This window comes from Paralichthys olivaceus, chromosome 20, assembly GCF_024713975.1.
Source record: "Paralichthys olivaceus isolate ysfri-2021 chromosome 20, ASM2471397v2, whole genome shotgun sequence".
Classification (NCBI taxonomy): Eukaryota; Metazoa; Chordata; class Actinopteri; order Pleuronectiformes; family Paralichthyidae; genus Paralichthys; species Paralichthys olivaceus.
The window spans coordinates 17,037,435-17,058,941 of NC_091112.1; the positions used below are offsets into that span (position 1 = coordinate 17,037,435).

General features: G+C 42.6%; 1 long non-coding RNA gene across 3 annotated transcripts; it reads right to left on the reverse strand.

Moving 5' to 3' along the window:
• Positions 1-1,370: 1,370 nt before the first annotated feature.
• Positions 1,371-19,675, reverse strand: LOC109631618 (uncharacterized). 3 transcript variants are annotated; one of them, XR_011239629.1, is made up of 3 exons: positions 18,788-19,675; positions 3,510-3,596; positions 1,371-1,848 (listed from the first exon to the last, which is right to left on the reverse strand). It is a non-coding gene; the product is annotated as an uncharacterized lncRNA (long non-coding RNA). The 3 variants fall into 3 exon arrangements; XR_002202848.2 differs by lacking the exon at positions 18,788-19,675 and adding an exon at positions 11,646-11,926; XR_011239628.1 differs by lacking the exon at positions 3,510-3,596.
• Between the last annotated feature and the right edge of the window lie 1,832 nt (positions 19,676-21,507).

A 21,507-nucleotide genomic window follows, 5' to 3' on the forward strand; every position in this document is an offset into this window, starting at 1 on the left:
TAATTAACTGACAATCAAGAAATGTGAAAAATGTAATATTAATATAATATCCTAATATTCGGTTTTGATAAATCAACATCCTATTATTCTTAAGTGAAAGGAAATTATATGCATATGGTTTATGTATTGTAATACATAAAAATGTGTACTTTTCAGATGCGAAATTGACATTAATGCAACATTAAAAAAAACATGCTTGACCTTTATTTTACTGTGCGAAGTAGCTTTGACTTATTCAGCATTCTGAGAAAACGCATGCACACTTTTGCAATGGCACAAAGTTGAATAATTTCCAACCGGAAAGCGCCTGCACGCTGCGACACTGTGCGTTCACGAGCCTCGGGTGGAGCACGTGAAGGCAGCACCGCCGCTTGCAAAAGCAGCAGAACTTTGCTATGTGAGTGTGGGGGATGGGAAGGCAGCAGCAGCAGCAGCTCTGCCTGCACTGCTCAGCCCTTTCTCTCCCCACAATGCGGGGCTTTCTGCTCCCTCTGTCTGTGGAAGAAGAAGAAGAAGAAGAAAAAAGAGAGAGATCCTCTTGTACTTGAAGTTTTACTTGGAAGCCAAAACAGAAATATCCAAATGAATTTTTGAAGCTGCAAAGGCAGCTTTTGTATGTTTAATAAAGGAGAGTATGCAGGGTGGAGGGAGGAGTAGGGGGGGTCAGCTCAGTTGCTGTCTGCTTATATAGGCTAAGGGATGTGTGTGTGTGTGTTAGCAGAAAGCGCACAGACAAGGCTGTGAGGGAGGTGGGGGTAGGGGCCTTCTTTTTTCTTTTCAGCATAAACTTGCTGTTTATTATCAAGGGGGTGCAGCCTCTCTTCTTTCCCTCTTTCATATTTTGTTATAAAGAGCGCCACAATCTGCTTTCTATGCTCTTGTCGCGGCCTTATTTTAGAAGCGGCTTCAAAATGTGCTGTATTTTCAGCGCTCACCTTGAGAGAGATTCATCTTTTCGGCCGTCTGCGTGACTGCAAACTGACTTAAAAGCGCTGGGATCGTATGGTATGTTAAGTCTCATGTGGGAAGGCAACAACATGATGCCGAAGACCTCCTGTGCAGTCGAGTGTCATGCATTTATTTATGGGACTCTTGTTTAACAAGGATATGGCGTTTTTTAAAATGCTGTGATGCCTGTTCAGACAAGCTCAACACCAAGCTCGAGGACCTCCTCGACACAGAATTAAGACGATCACTGAAACTGATACAAAGTGGAAAGCAAGAGTCTTTTACTCTGCAATACTCAAACAGAATCAGAAAAAGGCCATCTACAGTAGATTATGGTTGATATTGCCATCGCTGTTCATATGCAGCCACTGTTTCTATAACTGTTACCACCCACAGAGGAAGAATGACTTGACAAAAGAGTGTTACCATGAAAACTTCACACTTTAATTCTCTGTTATAATCCTGTCTGGCTCATGAGGAACAAGATTCACACTTCCCACGTGGTGTCATAGTATCGTGGCCTGTCTGGCTTTTGTCTAATTCACAATTGATCAAACAAAGAAGAAAATCTGAACTTATTCACAAATTGTTGCAACAAATGTGGCCTGGAGTCGGTCACATTTGTCTCGTCACTTTGACCGTTGATTGTGTGTGTTGAGGGAGAGGCAGAAGGGATGGTGGAGAGAGAGGGGGGTCATGTGACACCCCCCATCTGTCGCAGGATGATGATTTAAGAGTGTTTACTTGTGCCCCACCACCGCCTCCCCGCAAGGATGACCATGATGCATCACCTTCGGCCCAATGCTGTGACTTCCCCAGCCGTCATCAAGGCAGCAGTTTGGACTTCATCCAGAAACACTTTTCCTTTATAATTATGATTAAGCTGATATCAGCGCTTGACTAGAAGGAGGGAAAATAAAGTTAGAATAGAAGCAGCAGCAAAAACTTATTTAAAGATGCCCAGATTTGCTGGGAGTCCTTATTCATATCATCAAATCTAGTTATAAATGCACAACACAAATTCCAGTGGACAGGCTAAGGGTCATTAATATTTAATTGGCTTAACTAAGCCAAAATATTCTATTTCTGTTAATTTATGTTAGCCTTTGAAAATGTTAAATATGCATTTTTAATGTAGAAGCTTTCTTCAATTAATCTCATCTTTGGACAGTAAAAGTGTCAACTCTTGTTGAGCAAGTTAACTGATGATGGATCATTCAGGAGATTTTATTTTTTTATCCCTTAGGATCCAGGCTGGGAATCAAGCCATACAATCACCAAGACGACCCAATAATGTGGTGTGGAATTTCCTAACAAGAGTGGAGCAGAATTCACACACGCACGCGGATGCGTGGTACACACCCACGTGTACAATAGCCAAACACAGCCCATACCTGACAATAATGTACACAGTGAGGATATATGGCTGTCAAGAGTCCGTCATTAATGCACACTTACGCTGAACATCAGTACAATCCAGCACTAAAGGTTACCCTGGCCACACACATGGACACTAAACACACACACACACACACACACACACACACACACACACACACACACACACACACACACACACACACACACACACACACACACACAGTTACAACAGTTGGGCCCTGTCCAGATGGTTGCCAGGCAGCAGTTCAACGCGTAGTCTGGAGTGTGTAGAGGAAGGAAGTGCCACTTTGCGAAGTGCAATGGGCATCCGGCTTGTTCCCAGATGCCGTGTGTGCATGTGTGGAACCTGCTGTTTAAACTTAACACCTGACAAACACACACCCACCGCTTTGTAAATAAGGAACTTGCAGGAAAAAAAAGGGACTTCTCCACAGTTTACCCCTGAATTCTTAAATAAATGTGTGCAATCAGTTTCATCTTGGCTTTTTTTTTTTTTTTTTTTAAATCACAGTCTCTCCCTGCAGCCAGGACCTCAGTATATGTATAATCCAAACATACAGCCTTGATAGACGGCGAGATATTAAAAAGCACTTGTGGAATTATTCCGCTGCCTTATAAGGTCATATTTCAGATTAATCTTTCAGCCGTTGTTCTTACCTGATTTGATCAAATGGGATCAAACTTTTTCACAAGCCACAGCTCAGCCTGAACTGCTTAGCAGACATTCAATCAGTCTCTCCTCTCTCCTTGTATTATTCTCTCCATGAGCAATGAAATCCTCCCTATTTCTGAGGTGAAAATAAACTGTGGGACCTTGTTGGTTTCAAAATCAAAGCAGATAGGACATGTTCAGGTGACACTGGAGCACTTTAGTCTACCTTTTTCTTTCAGGGGGGGTGGGGGCTTTATTGAAAATCTCTGAATTCATGAACTCCAAACAGTCACATCGGCACTGGCGCTGAGTTCTAAACACTCCATTTTCTCACAGTGTGTTCAAGTGAAGTGAAGGAAGGACCCCCGCTCTCAACAAAGCCAAGCAAGGTTAAGAGCACTCAAAATTACGGTGTCCACCCTGCAAGGACAGAGAAGTGCTCGCTGTCTTTTCAGCAGAGATGAAAAGAAACTGCACGGGGAATCATCTCTGTAGTAGGGGAACTCACCACTGCAAGCGTACTGGGAACTGCTCCATTGTGGGTCACGGAGCCCAGTGGGTGAGCTTCACTGTGACTGACAAACCATCACAATTCCTGTAAATCGCAGAGAGCATCTTGTCAGCGATTCAGGGCCAGAATAAAGAGGGGGAAAAGATGATAAAGTAGATGTACTGATCAGCTTCCAATTACAAATCTATATTTTAGTGCTGTAAATCTTTAAACTTATTCCTGTAGAAAACTTTAGGGCCAGTCACACTAGACAAAGCAAAAAATCCAAAAGACCAAATGTATAGTCTTGTAAATAAGGCTAGCATGGTGGCATGCTAGGAACTAGTCAACCACAGCAGCCCATCAGGATGCTTCCTCTTTCTCAATACAGTGCTGTTTTCTCCCTCATAAAATGTTGTTAACAGATTGTGCATCACCCCAACCCCATGACCCTAAACCTAAGGATAACCCCTAACTGTAAAGACTGATGTGAAAAGCTTAGTGTCCAGTTCACATTAACTTGTCCATGTAGGTATGTATCTATATGTATATGTGTGAATAAGTGTCATGTTTGCGTATATATCTATATGTTTATGGATATAGGTGTAGGTATATACAGGGGTATATATTATGTTCTTCCATGTATAAAGTTTTGACAGTATTGTGAAAAATAATAAACTTTAAAAAAAATGTGTCCATGTTTGGTAAGCTGCTTACGACGGAGTCTGCCTGCCATCTTTACAGAAACTGTGTAAAACAGAAGAAACATAAAAATACATATGCATCATGCACCAATTAACAAATCCCCCTCCTACCTCTCAGCAACTCACCTATACCTTGAGGCTTCGCAATTTGGACAAAAAAATCATTTTGCATGAGGCTGTTTTACGGTGACCAAAAATGTTAACAAAAACTGGAAGTAATTGAATAAATTAACACAAAACACTAATATGAAACATCAGTTCATAACAATAGAATTCACTAATTTTGTTATTTTATATTTACTTTTCAAATACAATTTCATCATAATTTATTTTTATTAAAATGTTTAATGCACTGTTTTACAACTATACCTTAGCCTGTACAGATCCTACTTTGTTGCTGTTAAGAACACACCTCATTACGCTGGCTTAGCTTGTTTACTCTGAACCAAACAAAGCCACGGTAATGCTGCCCCAGTGTGTGATTTTACATAGTATGCTGGCAATCTGGGATCTCAGGCATGATACACAACACAACATGCCATGCCTTGTCCCTTTTACAAAGACTTCGATCCGACATAGTGCTGGAACAAAAATATGTCTGCGTTCCTATGTTGTATACCGGATGCAGATGTGGACTAAAGTTAGCCTGGAAATACAACTATTTGCAAGCACATTAGCACCTGACACTGTTCAGGCTAATCACAACCATTTATCTAAAATAGGGAGAGATTGACTCACATAAGAACGTCCAATGAGAGCACTGCTGAAGCATTTTCAATAACAACCAAGATGGCTGCCAGTGTTGAATCCACTATCAAGACAGTACGGAACAACCTACACTGCATATTTTCTCTAGAAGAAGAACAAACAGTTGTACCCTTTAGTTTGTATGCTTATTTTGTAACTCTGCTATCTCACAGGTTGTTTTAATTGGCCATAGCTCAGTTCTCTATTGCTTATCCCTTATGCTACATCCATACTAATACATTCTTGTTTTAAAACAGCATTTTAACTGAAACAATCTCTGTATCAGTAATAATCCCTGTTCATACAAACACACCTGATAAATCACAATGCACACTGGGCATGTTGGTGCTGGTGTAAACAGTGAGCAGACTACTACAAATGAGAAACAACAGTAGTGAAAAGATTTCTTTGCTATACCGATGACGAGGTGGAACTGTAAGGGATGACATTTTGCCTTCAAGCTGCGACTGATAAGAAACAATCAGAGAGCAAAAGTAGATGACAGTGTCATAGTTTTCAAACGTCTTAATCTTTGTCCATGCGACAATGCAGCCCCATAGTGTTCTTAAAAACTACAATGTAGTTGGATGTATTATTAATATTTCTCACCTTTGCAGACGGTTCCAGATGCCTCTGCAGATGTGAATTGGTCTGAGGACAGAACTAGTAATGTTATTGTCTGTGTCTTTGGTCTGAAAGAGCTGACAACCAATTATATAACATGATCTTTCTTGTTTATCTAAAATGACAGATAGAGACTTCTGACAATAAAAAAAAGCCATCAGGAAGAAAAGCTAATTTTGAAATAAGTGTTGCTGGAATTAAAGCAGAGCAATTACAGCATAAAATGCTTTGAAGTAATATTCCGTAACTGAGTTTTAAAGTTGATCAGATGACTTCAAAGTTTGGTGCATGCATTTTTTTTGGATTGTTAAAAAGTGAAACCCAACTATACAAAAACATACAGCACATTCAAAACGGAGAGATAGACTAGGCTATGAATATTTAAAACTATAATTGAACAAAATATGCGCGTTTGAATTAGTGATTCGAAGGCCATAGGTTTGTAATCAATGTCGGCAGTCTGGGGAGCTGCGCTTGTTTTGACGTGAAATAGCTAACTGTAATGCAGACATGATGAACAGCACAGTGGGCTGGCAGAGAGGTGGATGAAATTGACATGTTGAAGACGGAGTGATTAAGTTACCTGTTACAGCGCAGCCCCTGAGCATATATCAATATGAACTGTGGCAGGCAGAGAAGATGAATTGGACGCGAATGAATGGATGTGAAAAAAAAGAAAGAATAGTAAGCAGCTGTACTTATCCGGCACAGAAAATAGTCTATGTTGAAACCAAAGGAGCATTTTATGGAAAAACTATTTTCTGTGTGTAATATCAGTACCTTGATACAAGGCATTATATTGAAAAACAGCTGATGTAATTCACTTCCTGGGCCCCCGAGATGCTCAAGAGACCAATCTTCTCATATATTGAAATTGGATGTATTTCAGCTGTTACCAGCCAAATCATTTTCTTGCCCCACTCTTTTAGCCTATTGTTTACAGACGCGCCTTTTGTTGTGCCTGAACTCGTCCCTATTATGGGGGCTGATGTTTGTGCTGTTTCAAGCATGAGTGCCTTAACCTACAAAGGGTAACAATGAAGTGAAATTGGACCAAAAAAAGAAGGGAATACATTAGCATAGCAGTTTGATGTGAGATAGGTGGTGGAGTCAACATGGAAGCAAGACAGCTCTGTTTGAAGGAGGATAAACACAAACCGAGGCTTTCAGGGAAACATGGGGCACAAACTTTGGCATATAAAATGTAATGTTTGCAAGGTGACACCATATAGATGGGTTTGATGGGAAGAAAGCTATATGGGCTGACAGGGCCACCCAAGAAAAGGCACCTAACAATGATCTGAGTGCTCCTCTGTACTGATGCCGGCACACTTCAGGAATGACCTTTTGCATCCCTGCTAAAACAGCGGGTGGGGTTGAAAGGGATCCTACACCACCCACCAGTCAACTGTGACAACAAAACTTTATCTTGACTCCATGGGGAGGCTGCTAGATAGGGGACTACAAGGCCTTTGAGGGCAACAACTATTCTTTGGGGCTGATAATCGGCCTGAAGACTGCAGGGCTAGGTTGAAAATAGGGCTGGTGCTGGCTGGGGGTCGGATCTCAAATCTTTGCATTGAAATGCTGATGAAAGAGAGGACATTCAGCTGTAATTGGTCTTTTGCTGTAATTCTGGGTGACACACCTCCCGAGCTGAATACCGAGAAAACAAACCATGAACGCTAATGTGTTGCAGCTGCCACCTTTTTCTCCATGCATGGTGAGGGAGGAGGATGCTGAGATTAACGAACAAAATCTACTATAATGTGTGACAATAAAGTAAAATGAGGCTGCACATATGACTTTCCAGTTTTCCCCCATCTGTTGCCAGTCGAGTTGATAAGACATAATCCAGGTTTCCTCTGAATATGATATGAGAGCTTACAATTTGGAACGCATCATTTGGATCATTTAGGATTTGGATCAGGTTCACATTTGAAGAGGGTATTTGAACCAGAACCTTAAGAGACACTGCTGGGCACGGCTCTTGCCAAATAGGGCATTTATAAAAGGCTGGCACAGGCCCTACAGAGTAAAGGCTGGCAAAGGCATGATGCCCACATTATAGTGCCAACCAAGGGTTTTGTTTGGCATGTGTCTCTGTAGTATGGCTTGTCTCCTCCAGACAACTGGCCCAAACACAACTTAGCATTAGGTTACAGAAGCATTACAAACAGAAAGTGATTCATCAAAAAGCTCTCAGTCTCTGTGTGAGATGAGCAGTGCAAGAATGAGGATCAATGAATATCATAAAGTAACGGTGCAAAATATTGTTATTATTATTCAGTGTTAGTCATAAGAAATTTCAGACACAGCTCCAAAAAAGCATGTCGTTCGCATATGAAGAAAAAAATCTCCAGATCAATTAGACGAGGGGTGACACAACATGCAGGAGGCCGGACATAACGTCTTAATTCGGCTATATGTATCACATGTTTTTGTTTACAGCACATCAACACCAGCATCAGCCCTCATCACTTAAACTTCTACAAATCTTGTTGTCTTTCCAAAGTGACATCTTTGTGACTACTCACATGGGCTCACTTAGACATCGTAACACATACAGGCCCTCCAGATAACTTCAGGAAGCTATGTGAAGTTGCAAGAGTGACAACAAAGTGTAAAAACATTGATCAATATGACCTAATTAAACACACAATATCACCTCATTTATGAACTTAGAGTGGCAGTGTCTTTACAAGGCTCCTTCTTACTGGAGGATTTGGCTGAACGCCTCGCCAAGAGATTTTGATATCCTCCATTTGATAGCAGCAGGCGCCATATATGCAATCCTCACTGAGACTGTTACAATAAAAGGGGTTCTCGGAGCATAGCCAGAGACAACAATGCTTAATTCCAGGTACTAAGGCAAGCAATTTCTGAGGTGCAACTGTCAATTCAACACAGAAGGAAAAGAGGGGCAAAACAGCAAAAGTAATTTATTCTGCCTCATTTTGACCTGCCAGGAGGGGCCTATTTTAGGAGAAAATAAAAAAGCAGGGAGGAGGTGCTGAAAACAATGCATTTTAAAAGGAGGCTCTTCCCCCAGTGTGCCTTTATCTGTCAGTCAAACCCGGCAATGTAAACACATATTACGGGGGAAGACAGAGGGGTTTCCATAGCCACAGTTTTAAATGGCACCGCCGTGCTCTCCACAGCACCCCCTTCTCTTCCCTCCTCCTCCCTTTTCACAGTGTTGTTTATTTGCTGTTGTGTTGGAAGAATTCAGGTTGAGCAAAAAGCGCTGATAGCGTTGCACTGGGAGTCTTGGCTTGCGCTATTTCCACTGCAAGAGAAAGCAGAGAGACACAGAAGAGGGCCCAGCAGACTGAGAGAGAGAGAGAGAGAGAAACATACAAGGCCGGTTATGCAGAAACACAGATTTAATGTAAGGCTTGGCTCTCTGTTATAAGCAGGGGGAGAGAGGAAAAAGCTGGTCTGGATTGGCAGGAAGAAGGAGACTGAGAGGAGGAAGAAGCAGAATCTCGTCCAGCAGGCCCACAGGATGCCTGTTACACAGAGATGGAGCACTTGGAGTAGCTTTTGAAAGGATTCAGTCCAGCAGAAGTCACTGGCCCAAGGCCAAGCGGAGCGTCCTTCTGGGGGCGACTTCTCAGGGAGACCCGTACCCCTATTGAAGCTGCTCTGGCCCCATCTTTGGGTAAACAGTGCTATAATGCACTGAATTAACAACACAAGCCCTGGGGAAATCAGGCCTCTCTACAATAAATTCGCAACACCACTCCCCCCAACACAACTCCCCCCACCCCACCATGCACCACCTATGATTTTTATGGCTTCGAGCTCAATAACACAGTTGTTATTAAATCATCTTTACTGGTATCACATGCATGTCCTTGTCTTGGCTGTATTGCCATTGGGCTGTGGTTTCAGATCTTCCTTATTTTTTCCTTTTAGGTGAATTTATTACATTACATGATATTTCATAAGCAGTTATTGATTGTAGCTGGGGGCTACAAAAATTCAGCACAGCCTTAGGTTTCTGAATCTGTGCAGATGAATTGTATTACAGCTTTAAATACATTTAAGAAAATAAGTGCCATTTGTCCAAATACACCACCACTGGATGCTCAGTTCATGGATTGACTATGTAGCCAATATTCTCCCTTGGAGATGTTTACTTAGACAATACATTAACAATCCAGCATGTAAGCAAGAGAGACTGTTCATCAACACAACGTGTGGTGTGAAAGGGGGATACAATTCTTGCCGAGCCACATCTAAGTGCTCTCATAAAAAACTCTGATTCTGTTTGTTCTGTTGTTTCTGCAGGATACCAGGTAGGAACCCCTTAACTGTGGTTTCTCACCCGCCACTTAATCTTACCCACAATCACACTCAGTGACAGGCGCACAAAGCCGTCCAGCGAGCCCAACAAGGCTCCGCTATTATGTAACCGCGGACAGCTGGGTTTTCAAGGGAGGGAGGGTGAACCCCCATCTGTGTGGCAGCACTTTGTGTCAACCAGACGTGACAGTCAAGAAAGGGCCTTGGTAGAGAAAGGGTATTATCAGGCCAGGCAGAGGCATAACAGTTGCAATACCAAATGCACTGAGTGATGGAGTCCATATCAAAACAGCAACGTAGGCACAACACTAACATTTCATCTGCATCCTTTATCAAATGACATGTAACAAGTTGTATCTGTTTGACACTTGATAACAAGTGCTGGGCCATCAGTAGCCAGTAATATTAATACAATCAGAGAAAATATAAACAAAGACCATACATATTTTTGGCTCTGGTATCGCAATTCTTCACAGGGGTAACGAAAATTATGGTTTTCTGTGTTGCATGAAAGGATGAGCACAAAAAAAAGTGGGAGTGAGCACATGTGCATGGGTTTGAAGTCTTGTTGCTCCAATGGGGGGGGGGATTTCTCCCCTCTGTTTTTCTTAATCTCTAATTTCTTTGAAAACTGTGGCACATGACACTGAACACAGAGGTGCCCAAATGTTTGATTAGACCATGAATTGCATCCCTTTAGGCCGACATCTCTGATGGGCCTTTGATGCTCTGAACACACTTAAGAGCCAAAGGACCTAGAATAGCGGGGGGATAATTGACAGACGGTGTGTTGATTTTGCTACCCTTTCCAAATAATTCCCTGAAGTTCAAGGGAAGAATCATTATCTCTGACGGTATTCCAGGGCAGACAGACGGAAGAGCTTGCACAGGATGTGTGCTGCCGTCTAGATACTGTAGATCTAAACATGTCTGTGGTCACATGGACCTGGCCTTCAGCGTGCTCTTAAGCCAAACTGGCTCTGGCTTTGTTATGTATGCCTGCCTAAGCAGCTCAGCATGCACATAAACTTGTTTATGACATCCAAAATTAATGACTGGCACTCCTGTTTGTCCATAAAATCCTTGATGAGGTTAAACTTTTATGAAAGTAGACTGCTGCAGCTGCATAATGGAGCAAAACGAACATAATTCAACTGAAGGGCAAGGGCAAATATTGAAACATCACAGTACACATGTTAAGTAGAGAGACTGCAAAGTACAAAACAACATTAAAACATAAAACCAGTTATTTGAAAATCAATAAGGTATTATGTCATTAGGAACGACTGTATATCATATTCCAATGACCAAGCCAATGTGTTTGCATTTATTCTGGGTAGTAAATTATGTACAAGCCTGGATTTACCAAAGCAGTTGGGGGAGGAAATAAGAAGAACGCATGACGTGAATTTAGACGTATTAACATTAGAATTAACGTTGATGTAGCGTTGATAGACTCATTGGAGGGTAGCTCATGCTAACTTTTCTCTTCTCTATTCAATGGTGCCAGTCGTGCTGGGGGGGGGGGCTCCTCGGGGTTATGCACTGCTGACTGACCTTCGGTTTATTCTCGACACTTGGACATCCCGGTTTACTGTCCACCAGCACAACCAGCTCCTCTCCCCGTGTATCTGGGGTCTGAAGCTCTCACAGTTGAGCCAGAGATTGTTCATAGTCTGGATGGAGGTCACAGCACAGACACAGTTCCTTCCAATGCACAGCCTCTCCATTAGCATGCCAAGGCTAAAAATGGTTCAAATCTACTTACATATCAAACATGTGACAGTCTCACTCAAGGGTGGTGTGTTTCTGAGACCGCGTGGAGCTCCGGTACACTTTACTATTTCGTTTTTCCACTTTTAAACGCGTTTTTACTTCAGATTAAAATCACACTCCGCTCCGGGTTTTCTCCGCAGCCGGAGCCTCAATTTACTGTGTGTGCTTTCAGCGCCGCAGCACTCACTGGCAACCTTAAGGATCCCTCCGCGGCTCACTTGTGTGTGCGTGTTGGTGATTCTTGTTTTACAGCCACAAACGATAAAGTTCTCTCCCTTTACGTCACGTAAAACACTCCGCCATAATTCATTCTGATTGTCCAGTCGCGGGATAGTAAATATAACGCGTTTCAACGTCCGCAGGCCGGGTTTGGGGAACTTGGCGCACTATTTGGCCCCGGCTGTCCTGTCTTTCTAACGCATACAATACATTCCTGTGTTGCTCCGCGGTGTGACAAGGCCCTGCCTGCCTGCTGTTCCTGTAAACTCCCGCCTTGACTCAATGGGCGAGAGAGGCAGAGAGACACGGGGGCAGAGGAGAGAGAGAGTGAGAGGAAAAGCCCTATAAAACAAGCAGGCCCACAGCTCCCACTCTGGAGTTCATATTCCATTATAGAGCACACACACACACACACACCGAGGTTTCTGGGTAAAATGAACACAGTATTCAAATAACAAAATAATGGCTTGTACGTATCACTTTACTGGACAAAACAGCCTCCAAATCAAAACGTCCGGTCCTGCTCGTCCACCACCTCAACTCACAACAAATGAGTGGCTATGACATACTGAAGTACTTACATTTAAAATCAACTTTATCTGCCAACATTTGAATGATTTCAAAGCCTTATAAACAGAAACCGTCATGTAATATGGTGGAAATGCAGCAGGATATCGTTTAAATTCCCATTTCTTCAAAGGCAACGTGTCCTTCAACTGACATTAATGCCTAAACTGTTGTGTTAAACCATTTTTGATTAGTTTGATCAGTTTTACAAGCTAAACCTTGGAGGAGGCTAATTGTAGGCTATCTAAAATAAGGCTCTCCAATAAAAAGACACTCCTGTCATATTCCTGTAGGGACTTTAAAGTACATCTGTGCCACTCAAATGTGGCTCTGCCGTTGTCCTAAATTTTTACCTCGATCATGTCACCGAAATACTCCCAGGACATGGGTTTTATGGCTAGTTTTGCTGACCCTTAATTTGTTTTTGGGTTACTTTTGTGGGTTTTATTCTTCCTGGGAGCAGTTCCTTGGTGGCATCGCATCTTAACCACCAATTAATACCCGACCAGGTTTCTGAGTGGCAACGCGTGGTTGTATGGTGGCCGATGCTTTTGCGGTCAGATTGTGTGCAAAACCAGATTCCACTGCCCCCTAAGTGACAGTTTATGATCTTTGATTTGGTTTGGCTGGAGATTGCCAAGCAACAAAACTACCCAGACTCCTGAATGAAACAGCCATCTGTTCCATAGCCCGGTAAAACTGAATTAATTTGACACAAGGCCTAATCCTGGAATTCAGCTCTAGATTGTTTTTTTTAGACCAGAAACCCAAAAAATAGGTTACATGAAAGAGAACAGTGGACAAGGATGATTAAACACCGAGAGCATTATTTTGTCACACTTTCATTGTACTTGTTTGTTGCACACATTATGCTTCCACAGAGGTAGGACCACAAAGAAAAAAGACAGTTTTCAAGAGAGAGAGAGAGGATGAATGAAAAAACAAAGGAGAGGCTATTGTTTCCACTGTCTGTAAAGCAGGTCATAGCATACTAATCCCCTTGCCTGGGCTGTGACACACTGAATGCTGGCCATTCCTTGCTATTCATACACACACAACTATTTAGAAACAGAACGGAGACAGGTGACATCAAATTCAAAGGAATAAGACTAAGTAGAAGTTGGGCTAAAAGCTGCTCATGTGTTTGTAGTATTCAGGTAAGTGGGCTTGCACCAGCTCCTTTATCTCCTTGTCAGTGGCCTTCTTCCTTTCAGATTACCCCACTGGCCTTGACCCACGGCACGCTGAGGGCAAAGCCCTTTCTACATGGAAGACAACCTCTCCTTCCAGTGTCCCCCAGCTTTATCCTTCCTGCCTTCATGCCTGTTAAACCTATAGGGATTGTTTTACCCTCAGATCCACGGGGCCACACAATGCCCATTGAGCGAGAGAGGTCAGAGGCTCACCACCGCGACCCGAGTGCGGGGGCTTTTTGTGTGGAGCGTGTATCCCATTCTCCACCCCAGCTCAAATCATGTAGCTGAGCACAAGACACACTTCTGGGCTCACACTAAATCAGTTTCATAAAGGGTGCAGCAACAATGGAAACAGAGCCGATCATCTGGCTGCTGTTGTTTTCCTTCCCACACAGTTGTGGGGTTAACTTGGATGGATCGCACTTCTTCCTTCTTTTTTTTTTTTTAGATATGATATTACTCTAGTGCTGAGGGCATGGGGCTGACACTGACAGATCTGCTAATACTGCCGTGGTGTCAGACACACTTCCAGGCTATGTCTCTGTCACAGCTGGTGAAAGTGCCAGATAACCTACATGCTCCCTTTTTTCCTCTCAGATGTTGTGTAGCGCTCATCCAGGTCAGAAGGTGCTGCCGAGGCAGCCAGCCCCATGCGTGGTGATTATGGCACCTTATGACATTGACTCAGGCTCCAGCCTTCTCTTGGTGAGGAGACTGTGAGCTAATCAAGGGCTGTTGTATTTGGGAAAAACCCTGCTGAGGTACGTTTGATTTCCCTATTTTCCTTCATTCAGTTGGACTGTGACAATAATTGGCAAAGAGGGTCAGGAGGAAAAGGAACAGCTGCTATTTTCAGCATTGATTGTTTGCAATAAGATTCTTTTTTTTTCTTTTCTATTCCTGATTTGGAAATCACTTTGACAGCAAAACAACACTGTCAGTCTCAGCCTGAGCGATGATGATAGTCTGTGAGGAGCCAGCAGAACAAACAGCTCCCTCTTTCATGGCAGTAATTAAAGCAGCAGTGGGTGGAAGAGTGTGGGAAACAAGCAGGAAGAACCGAGGAGGCCTGGTTCAGGACTGCCACCTAGTGGTCTGACAAGCATAATACAGGATCAGGCATGCACAGTGCTTTGTTTTATGGGCTTCCTCTGTAGTTGTGCACTGAGCAGGATATTATGCACAGTGGAGACATTATCAACAAATGAACCTCTCACGGAAAAAAAGCCTGGTCACCTCTCCTGAACCCTGCGCTCGCTCTTCACCACCATGTGAATGCACCGGCCAGCAGGATCTCCAGCATCTCTGGCACTATGAATGGCAAATAATAATTGAATAGGGTGACCCACACTTGGCAGCTGAAGTGGAGGATGGATTCTGATCCCTGTAATAAGTGGGACTCAATAAGCGCTGCAGGAAGGCCCCCGCTCGGCTACAGCAGGAGAATGACTGGGTCAGATTAAGGTTGAGGAGTTTAATTATGAACAAGGAAATGAAGTTCTCAAAATCTCTGGCTCATGGGATAATTTTAGCCCAGAGACGGCAGCAGCGGGTGTCTGGGTACGTCTCTCCCTCTCTCTCCTTCTCTCTCTCTCTCTTCCTGTCTGTCTGTAGCTGAAGCATCTTCTGCCACTTCACAATCAGAAGCCTCATGAGGGATGAGGAGGGGGTGGTGGGATGACAGAGGGAGGGAGGGGGTGTAGAAGAAGAAGAAGAAGAAGAGGAGGAAGAAGGAGAAGACAGGGATGAAGTGCCACTTAGGATATTGCTTCAAGGACTGCTTCTCCTTGTTAAACTCTTTGCTGTGGGCATAAATATAGCCGGGCGTCAGATGATTTATTGACACACGCTCCCTCTCCTCCTTCTTCCTGCCTAACAAGCCTGTGGACAAATGAATTGTCCAACTGGAGGAATTTTGCCTTGATTTACACTCGGTTCCCAGTGCCTGTGGGTGTGTGAGTGTGTGTGTGTGTGTGTGTGTGTCTGTATGTGTGTGTGTGTCGGATACTTGGAGTACGAATGACAGAAGTTAGAGATATTTTGTTAACTAAACCAGAGAATTTCGAATACAGGAAGAACGTCCAATCTCATGACTTCCTGGATGTGTAGGGAGCGCTCATGAGGTAGTCCAGAATGAATGGCGGCCTATGGAGCTTTAGCCCCAAAACTTAATCTTATTGGGGTAAAATATTTTCTTTACATTTTCGATATAAGGGATATAAACAATAGAAGGAATTCTATCCAATTAGATCTGCACCATTTTAATCATAATTTGAATTACCTTTAAATTATTTGTGACGTCGAGCACCACATGACACTTTGTGTGAGTGTGAATTATAGTAATTAAAGCTGTAGAAGTGAAAGTTATTTGAGACATTAGATATAATTTTACTACATGTATTTCAAAATGTATTTCGCAGCACTCTAAAGCCACAACATGGAGTTGTTAGAGCTCTGTACTGGAGTTAGCACACAGTCAGTCCAATGAAAAAGAGAGCATTAAGCAAATTACAGTTGCTTATTCAACTCGTCTCAGACCAGATATTTTACATGAGGATGACATTTGTAAAAGTCCGAAATATAAAATTGTAATGTTTAAAACTAAGGAAGGATTGACCTTTTTGTTGAGACTTTGAAAGTGTCTCATTAACAGTTTTATCATTAATGGTTTCCATGGGAAAATGTTTTTTTGTGCAATGCTGACTAATTAGTGAGGCAGAGCAGCAAGGCTGTATTACACATGTGTAACAGCTCATTAACAACTGAAACCATGACACAGGTTGTATATAGACCTATTTAAATTAGCTCAGTTAGTATATGTATTATGTTTACATTGGATTTTATGAAGATGTAACTTCCAGTAACAATGCATTTATTATTATAATAATAATAATGTTGGCGCTTACAAATAAAATTGAATTGCCGCTCAACATTCAAGACTTTTTCAAAGAAACTAATTAAAGCAAATCACAAATACCTGTGACTTTCAGTCGGAGTGGAAAGTCTGTCTTTTTCTCAGGCTTACCTTGTCATTGTGTTTGAGAATTTCATCTTAGAGAAACAAAGGGACGTCTGGAGGAGAAGAGTGTCAGTAAATATTAGAGAGCAATAGCAAATATTGGGGAACGACACTTCAGAGATATCTTCCTCTGAATCTGGGCCTAGAGCACAGCAGCCTGGTCTGCAGCAACACTGACTCAACTAACGCAAGAACACAACAGCGTGCTTCACTGGTTGAAGATAATAATTGTACTTCTCATAAGCTGTCAGCACCATGTGCTCACATGTAATTTCTTTGTCTCCCTTACTCTCCCCTCCCCTCTGTCTCTGTCTCCCTGTTCACTTCTACGTCATCCATCCTTACAGTGTCAGTCCCCACCGCGGGTCGCAGGGTGGCACATCAGGACTGATTCACTCTGACAATGAGCTACTTGCACTAATTTACTCATTTATGCTAATATGATTGACATTTCATTTCAGCACACCCTCCTCTCCTGCCACTGATAGGGCTGGTCGAGGCAGCCGGTAATCACTGACAGGCCCATTAAAGGGAGATTGCATGCAATTATCTCACTAATTCAGAGGGTTCTTTTAATTTGGCAGCATAAAATTGTCAATCTTGGAAGTGTAATCGGCCTCATTCCCATTTGAGCCGGGACTAAAAATAAATAGGAGCGGGCTATGTGTCTCTTTTCGGTGGTCTAATGACAAAAGAGATGCAGATGCAGCAAACAGAAAGGATAGAGACCCTCATCTGTTGTCCATCCAAGCTGACAGGCATCACAATGATACATAGACTCCAGGAAATGAATATTGTTTTTACTGTCACATCACTTCCATTGCTGTGAAGCCGTCAGGATGATAGGCTTCAATTTGCACATTTTGCATTTTACATTACACTATTACAGACACATTCATGAGCAGTAAATGAGCTCCATGTAAGCTGTGAGACTGCTGTTGTACAAGATACAATGAAGCTCAGTAATGTCTGGAGAAAAGTGGCTCACTGCAACATAACTGCAAGAAAACAGTGAGAGCAGCAAATGGGTTTACATTATATGGCAAAAGTGTGCAGACATGTGACCATCACACACTTCAAAACCATGGGTATTAATGAGCTGCTGTAACAGCCTCCACTCAGCTGGTTTCAGGCTTCCATCAGATGTTGGAAGGTCTTGGCAATTCATCCCTAAACTGCTGGATGGGTTGCATTGCATTTTATTGTTCGTCGCTTTTTTCTTCACACTTAATATGCTTGGATCCAGAACTTTTCATGGCAGACATTTAGGGCCCAATCTAAGCTCATGCTCTGAAGTGTGTAGTTCAAGTGCATTTCTAAATCCTTTTGGCTCGTGTGATGGAGGAAAATAGGCCACTGTTCAAAGTAGATGGCTTGTAAAAAATTGTGACTACTCACCATTCTGATTAACCAATCAGAGCATCATCTCCCCATTTGCTTTCAAAGCCAGCTATTTATACAACATTGGTGCTGGACAGGCAAATGACAACTGCATTTGTCCGAAACTCAACATTTCCCTCATGCTTTGCGCCCAAATGGCAACCCACCATCACCCATTTTGTTTGTGAATTGCTATTTTGAAGCCCCAAGTTTGACATTTTGTCAAGGACCACTTTGGTCCAACATACCCACCTAAACCTGCACCCATTGGACGGTATTAGCTGTCAGTCACTCTGTATCCACATCCTCATGCATACCATGCTTAATTGTGTTTGACTCTAAATGGGACCATAATTTACAAAATAAACATCATGCTGTATTGAAAAAGACTTTAAACTAGAGAATTAGACTATAAGCTCTGTATGAAAATATTTGCCGATGCTATAAATCAAATGAGAAGTAGGCTCATGTTCTCATAGACTTCTACAGAAACCTGTTTGCAACCAGTGAGCCGCCCTCTGCTGGTCGTTTGAGAGAATACTTCTTCCCTTTCTGGACACAAAGTCAACCTTCATTTTTATTTACAGTCTACGTCTGTCGGTTGTGGGATAGGGCCTGTCTCATTTATTCTTTGTAAAGATGTGTGAGTCTTAGATACAACTTCACCATTTCAGATTGGAGCTGTTAAAGATGTGTTGTGCTCACACACATCAGACATTAATGTTCAATGATAATCTTGAATTTTGAACCTACCGCTGATGGGTTTAGCTCAGAACGGTCAAGTTCTTCTACTCACAGACCGGTGAAGAGTTCCTGAGATGTTTATCCTTCTGGCAGGTTCTCCCCTCGAGTGACCTCTGAAGCTCAGTTAATGAGACGTTGAGTTCCTTGTTGCCCAGTTACTCAGTTTGGTCAGACAGCCAGTGCAAGGAAGAGTCCTGGTGGCTCCAAACTTCTTCGGTCTCATATTGAGACCAATGTGCTCCTGGGAACACTCAACCCTGTTGTTTTGTGCCCTATTTGCATCGCCAAATTTATCACAGAGTTTAACACAGAGTTATTTTGGCGTAACATGTTGGTTTCTATCTTAACATGCAGAGTGAACTGTGTGACCTTATTTACACAGGTGTGCATGTGCCTTTTCTGAACCAATCAAATCAATTCAACACAGGTGGACTCCAATCAAGTTCTACACATTCTAATGAAATCTGACGGACGCTAAAGAGTCGAAATACTTTTGTGACGGAGAGATTTAAGTTTTTGATTTTCTGTTAAGATCTTGTTTTCACTTTGTAATTAATTATTGGCTATTGTTGTAGATTAAGGGAAATTCCTCAATGTGACTTTATCCAAAATAAACACCATAACTATCATTCACCAACCTAACCCTAGCTTTAGCTGATTTATTTCAATGAAGAAATTTAAACAGCCCCAGCAGAGTACAGTTATAGCTTGGACCATCGGGTGAAGATTGTTTTATTGTTGCTGTGAATAAAAAAGTATGACACCAGCTTCTATAACAGAATTATGCTGTGTGGATTAAAGGAGACAAAAGGGTAGAAAACATACTCAATATGCAAATAAGTAGAAATATGAATTCCTGCAGAAAGAAATTCATGAAAATATGATTTGAATGCATCAAAAATATCAACAAATAACCTTGAGAACACTCAATACTGGCAGCATGTGGGGACTTCTTTCAGAAAAGTGAGTCATATTCACATTAAAAGGGCGTGTGTGTGTGTGTGTGTGTGTGTGTGTGTGTGTGTGTGTGTGTGTGTGTGTGTGTCTGCTGTAGCGTCTATTCACCTCATCAGTGCATTCAATTTGCACATGTAGATAACATGAGACATGCACATCTCACCACTGTCCCAATGCATTTCTCAAGCCGGCCTGAGAGAATTGTACAGCAACAGTTAATCCTATTCCACGTTTCCCACAGTTCACCCTCCCTCACCCCTTTCTCACCCTCCCCTCTCTCCGCTTGCATGTCTGTTCTCAGGATTCCAGATGAAGGAGTGATTGGTCATTTCCCCATAAGTACGAGGGCCCCTGAACGTGCACCAACCCCCCCCCCTAATTCAGCAGCCATCACTGGGCCTGGAGAAACGCTGGAGTGGATGGGAAAGGCTGCAAGAAGTGGACTCCACATGAATGAGAGCGAAAACCCTTGGCATTCAGTAGCTGAAAAATAGCTTTTCATGCCACACTCGCAGAGAAGCCAATTGGGCTGTAATGCGTGGCACGTCCCCTCTCTCCCTCACTGCAGGCGATTCAATTACCTCCCATGCAAATTGGCCGTGGCTTTCATTTCTAGGAGGCAGCCCTGGTAACTCATAAGGCATCTCATTGGTAATCTCAGCAATTAGGGAGCTAATGCATCTGTTTGTCATGGTTTGGGGGAGAGTGAGAGACACTGGGGCAAATGAAAGCGTCCAATTCAAGGAGCAGGGGAAGAGGGAGAGAGGCCCAACATGAATGCAAACTCACTTATCTAAATTCCATAAAGCCTGATGAGATGTGTTCAAGAAATGTTTCCCTCTGAAGTCAAAATCTTCAAAGCAGAGAGGGGAGGTTGGGCCTCCTGCTGCCGCTGACATCAGAATGCAGATTATATCCAGACTCTGGGAAAACATATACATTTTCCAGCGATAACACCAAGAAAGGACGATTATACAACAATCTAATGTGTTTGCTGTTCCCATGAATCTATTGTTCAGTGGGTGTTCACGTTTCAGCCGAGATTTTATTGTTTATCTAACCCCTCATGAATAAAACATTGTGTAGTCATTTTTTACTGCATGCTGTTGCATTATATCAATCATTCACAAAGCCTGTGCCTGTGTAATTTGATTCTCTGTGTAATATTCATGGCAACAAAAGCAGGCGCAGAAAAGTGAAACTGTGCATTTTGTCGCCTCTCTATATGATTTGCAGGTTATTCATCATCAATCTTGTGCGCGCTGTTGGAGAGAGGGAGAAAAACACATTGTACATTGTTTGGGGTTCATATTCAGTGCAGATTAAATTATTGATTCCAAAATAATGCACAGTGATATGGAGGGCTGATTCATGGAGAAAACCTCGGCTGCGGTCACACTGGCCATAGTGGTATCTGTAGTGGCCACCAGAGGGTGACCATGCATTATTTAAAGACTTCCTACTTTGCAAAGGAAAGCAAATGTTCGATATACAGACCACAGCCAACAGCAATCCCCGAAACAGCATACAAGCAGTTACTTACTCAAAACTCCCTTAAGATTTTGATTCATTTTCACCATCTTTGTGTCTGAGCAGAGCCTCTGTCTCTCCGAGCTCTTCATTTGTACAGATGCTCTCCTCTCCATCCTCTTCTGTAATAAACACCAGGGGGCCATTTAGCCAGCGATCACTGCAAGGATCAATGAAATTGTCACCAAACCTCGAAAGAGTGTCGGCAGCTGTGTCTCTTAAAAGCAGCAGAGGAGTGACAG